We start from the raw sequence: 5,748 nt of genomic DNA, 5'->3' as shown, positions 1-5,748 counted from the left end.
CCATACGATGCTCATGGAACCATCGTGACAATGTCTCCTAGATTGCATCAAAAAGTGCAACTATTGGAAACTCTCTTTCTATTAGCAACTTTGAATTTATGGACTCGGCTATGTTCGTGGTCATGAAATCAAACCTTTTTCCAGGAAAGTAAGCTCTACTCCATCGCTCAAAAGCAACATCATGCTCAAGATACTTAGCAACTCTATCATCCTTGATTCGGATTTGCTGGAAGTGCTCCTTGAACTCATCAACCCGATAAGCTTTTGTTGCCATGTAGTAGTTTGAAGGAGGCCAGCACATTTAAACTTTTGTTTTATGTTCTCACCAAGGTGCTTCATATAGAATCCGTGATGTGCTTGAGGGTAAATAGTGGTAATCCCCTTCTTTATAAAGTTATGCCTATCAGATATTATGCAAAACTCGTCACTGTTAGGCACTATCGTACGTAATTGCTGAAACCAAGTCCACGACTTGTCATTCTCAAAGTCAACCGCACACCATGCAAGAGGATATGTGTGATTCTCGCTGTCCTGTGCAATGGTCACCAACAATGTACCTCCATACTTTCTCGTCAAAAAGCAACAATCAACAGCCAACACTTTTCTCATGTTTACAAAACTCCTTATAGCAGAATCGTAAGCAACTAAAAAATATTTAAACATCATATTCCTATCCAACTTCAAAGCCGTCTTGCTACCTTCATTTGTCAACTCAAGCATATAACGGTATGCTTCTAATACTGTGTACCCGTGCTCCACCGTGCCCCTCACAAAATCTTGTGCACGTTGTCTCCATTTCCAACATTTCCAGTAACTAACAACACATCCCAACTCTGCGCGCACAAGTCTCTGAATCTCTTTAGGAGATAGACCTTTCCCTTCAACGAACTGACTTTTAACAAATTGTCCAATAACATCAGCAGAGGCTTATCGATACTCACTTGAAATATGTCCCAAACCACATGTGTGCTCACGGGTATATGTGCTAAGAATAAATTTTTTGGACTCTGCCAACCTTCTACAATAAACCCGCCACTTGCACTTTCGGTCACGACATGCAATCGTCACAACCAATGAATTTGACTTTTTGGCGATGAACTCAAAATTATCTCTCACCGCAACAAGTTTTAGCTTCCTCACCACTTCCTCTTTGTTGTCAAATAAATACCCTATGCGCAACTCCAATCCATCCGTAAAAACATGAGCTGATTCACTACTACCTGCAATTGCCCCCTGTAAACCTGCATAAACGACCATAGTGTTCTCCTCCTCACAAACTATACTTTCTGCATAATTTTTATTTAAAGGAATCTCTAAATCTGCGGGAACATGTACGGGGTCCTCCTCCTCAACATTTTCATTCTGCCGCCCATACCAACCTTTTCTATAGTGTCCTCCTCACCACCCAATTCACTGTCTACTCTTGATTTTTCAACTAACAAATCAATGCCCTCGTAGTTCAAATTAAAACCAGGCAAATCTCCGCCAACTTCCTCGTTATCCCCTTCCTTTGAACCAACTTCCAACGGTTTTCCTACAAAAGAAACCATTAAAATCGGCCTCGAACCATTATCGGCCACATCAATCATATATAACTTCACACTTTCATCAGACTTTAATATAGAAAGAGGTACCTTATAATGTTCAGGAACTCTGCTTAAAACAAACTTCACAACTATATCACTACGCGAGCAACTCAAATTACCTCTTCTAATTATTTCATCAATCAACTCATCAAAACTAACCTCTGTGCTCACAGCAATTGGTATAACTTCTTTGCTCTTCCCAATCCACTTCCACCTACTTTCTTTCTCCACCCACTCACCAAAATATTCAACACCCAAAAATACTTGTCCCATGTCTAATAATAGCCAACTACCTATAATGCAAGAAAAAAAATATTCTTAACTGATGTACTAAGGGTTGGAATATTTTAAAAAGCATCTGCACAGTCGCTTGACAGATCTGCTGTATCGCTTAAGCGATAGCGATTCAGTGTAAATAAACATGATCGCTTAAGCGATTCAGTGTAAATAAACATGATCGCTTAAGCGATCTAGTGTAAATAGGCATGATCGCTTAAGCGATCCATTGTCATTTACTGATCGCTTAAGCGATCTGCTGCTATACACAGACTTTTAGCAGATCGCTTAAGTGATCTTATGCCACATACCTGATCGCTTAAGCGATCTATCTGTTGCATTACCAGACGTACCAAATCGCTTAAGCGATCCATCATATCCACAACCCATTTTCAGTCATCTCCACCTACAATTGGTGCTACCACCCTCAGCTACCCACAATGCAAGAAAATTTTCAACAAATTCCACTTCTTTCAACTTCCATTACATCAAACACAACCCAACAAGCTAAACAACTAAATCAAAATCATAACCTAAACCCAATCCATCATTAAATCTTTGTAAATCAAAAAGGGAGATACACATACCTAGACGAAATTTCAGCAACAGTAGGAGGACGAGGACGAGGACGAGGAGGATATGTGTTGGAAAAGATGTTAATGTGGTGGGAGGAAGAAGAAGAAGGTGTTTGGGTTTGTTTGCAAGATTTTCAACTCTTTGGAGACTTATTATAATTTTTAAAAGATTACACAATTATTCATTGATCCTAATTAACCCCCTAATCATGTTTAATTAAGCTTAATAAAAAACAAGGTTATTTAGTTAAAATTTACAAACTCTATAACCTTTTAATTAAATTTTTAGTTAAAATGGTCTTTTAATAAAATGCCCCCATTTAAACCCTGAGCTTGTTTATTGCTAAGAAAGTTGTCATCCAAATAGTAGAGACCATCCAACATCCTGTTACTGCCAATCACCATCCTGGAGTTTTGGTCCAAAAACTAACAATGGGAGTCAAAAAAGACAGCACAACAATTAAAATCTCGTGATAGTTTGCTTACAAACAACAGATTACAAATGAGTTTAGGGACATGAAGAATAAATTCCAATTCAATTTTTTCAAATATTTTAATGGAACCTTTTCCTACAATAGGAGAGAGGCTGCCATCTGCAATTCTGATTTTTTTATTATCAGGACACGGGAAATATGATTTAAAAAGATTGAAGATACTAGTCATGTGATCAGAGGCACTAGAATCAATAATCCAAGGTGCAGAAGGAAAAAACACAGAATGGGCACTAGAAATTCTACCTGATTGGGCAAGAGAACCTATAGGAGTACTAGATTACGGATTGGAGTTTAGTAACTGAAGAAGTTGATCCACCTGTGCTTTGCTCAGAAAATTTGTCTTGGGAATATGGTTGTTTCACCAGATTTCTTCCAATCAGTAGGTTTCCTCTCAGCAAGTTTCCCATGAAGTTTCCACCAGGATTCATAAGTATGGCGTGGTTTATTACAATAATCACACCATACTTGGGGTTTGTCATCATTTCTTCACTGCTTATAATAGGATCGATTATTTGTAGCAGCTGCACCGGCCAAGGTCGAGTTCTCAATGGGGCCACTTGTCCCTTTTTTGCCCAGCATCACACTTCGACGACTTTCTTCATGCCTAACTTCAGAAAAACCTCGTTGATCAAGGAAAGGGGCTGCCTTCCACTGATATGGTCCCTAACTTCATCAAACTCTTCCATTAAGGCCAGCCAAGAATTTGAAAATTCTTGTACTCTCAACCATCTTTTTGTAGTGATTGCAATCATCAGGTTTGTGCCATTCATAGTCATTGAATAGATCAATGTCCTGTCATATTCCTTTAAGAATATTGAAGTACTTAGTGACATTGTTATCTCCTTGGCAAATGTCACTTAGATTTAACTGCAACTCGTAGATTTGGGATTGATTACCGAGGTCAGAGTACATCTGACAAACATTATCCCAAAGTTCCTTGGCAGTAGGATAGCACATATAGTTAGAAACAAATCTCCTCTTCTATAGTATTCACTAGCCATGCCATGATCATTGAGTTCTCAGCATCCCATGTTACATATGATGGGTCTGTTTTTTCAGGAGCCTTAGTTTCACCAGTTAGGTAACCAATCTTGCCTCTCCCTCGAATGTACAATCTAACAGATTGAGACCACCACAGAAAATTTCCTTCTTTCAGACGAATGCGTAGTAATCTGGACATAATGAGATTCGGAATGGGGTATTTTAGGTGAGATAGTTTTTTGTGGCAGCGGCATAAGAGGATTCAGGTGACACTTCAGACATGATGCCCAAAGTTGGGTCAATATGAGAGAATTCAGGTGATACATCAAACATGATGTTCAAATTTGGGTGAAGTTGGTAACAAAGAGGAGAAATAAAGTTCAAGGGTTATAGGAAGATGAAGATTGGCGGCCAAAAAAAAGTTTGGCTCTAATACCATATGAAACTTGTAAAGAAGAGGATTTTAGGTTTTATTTTTTTATTAATTTTAATAAAGATACAAGTCTCTTTTTATAGGGATTTACATTAGAGAAAAAACAGGAAAAACTAACTATGGAAAATCTACAGCTGTACTAACTACAACCTAAGTTTTAAGGAAAGACAATAATCCCCAACTAATACAAAATATATAGCAAAATCCCCCAAATAATCTGGTCATATTATCTGTCCAGATTTTCTGTGACTTCCAACAAGTTCTTTAACACTCGAACCACAATAGATCTTGTGCTTTGTGTTTGTAGGTTTGGAACATCTTAAATTCTTTGTGTGTTTGAGCTCGTATTGGTAGAGGAGTTCACTCAATATATATGATATTAACGTGATCACCATCATGAAAGCTTGTGTGTGTTTATATAGCTTTCATATAAACACACACGAGCTTTCATGATGGTGATCAGCTTAGCGTCGTAAAAACCCTTAGGATTTCATGACACAAGTTGGTGTTGCCACAAGGCTTCTGTTAAAAAATAAAATAAAATAGAAGTTCTCAAATTTTTGTTCAAATACTTTAAAAAATATATAACAACCATTGATGACATAGCATAAGGCCGCGAAGAACCTTGGGGATCTCGCGACCCAATTTGGTGTTGCAAAAAGCCTTGTGAATAAAAAGATGGAGAATCCTCATATTTTGATTTAAACACTTTTAAAAACAGCTGGACTTTTGACAATGCAAACTGGCATCACGAAAGCCTTGTAGATTCCACGACACTAGGTTTGCTTTGCGAAAAAGCCTTACGCAAAAAAATAAAAATAAATAATGAAGTCTTAATTTTCCATTCAAACACTTGAAATCAATTTAACAAACCCTTGGTGAAATAGGATAGCTCTATGAAAAGCCTTAAGGATTTCATGATGCTATATGGCGTCACTAGAACTAGAAGTCTTAAATGTTGTGCGGTAAAAAACTCCAACCCGGGATACGCCTCTATTCGAAGCAAACGTCAACCTCGAGAGTGAAGATGAACAACGAAGAACACAAACGATCAGCACATGTGACAAGACTAGAAAGAGGGCCCACCACGTAAAAATATCAACTCACTCCGACAGATCACTTTACCATGTGTAAGCTGCCTACTCCAATCGATGACACGCGACCATGCAAACTCCATGTGCTCTTCATGCAACCAAGGCAAGAGGAGACCTGTAAAGGCACCCATCGTCAGAGGGAACACCATCATTCTCTTCGGCGTACGGGTACGTGAGATTCTCAAGTCAACTGATAGGGGGAGGCGGATATGATTTTTTCTGGTCTGGACTGACCTGATTTCTTTTGGTCTAGACTCCAAGTCCAAGAGTGGAAGAAAGAAATACCTCCCACTCCTACTGGGGGGAAAT

The sequence above is a fragment of the Pistacia vera genome, unplaced genomic scaffold (assembly GCF_008641045.1).
Source record: "Pistacia vera cultivar Batoury unplaced genomic scaffold, PisVer_v2 Contig233, whole genome shotgun sequence".
NCBI lineage: Eukaryota > Viridiplantae > Streptophyta > Magnoliopsida > Sapindales > Anacardiaceae > Pistacia > Pistacia vera.
Note: the sequence above shows the minus strand (reverse complement) of the source record.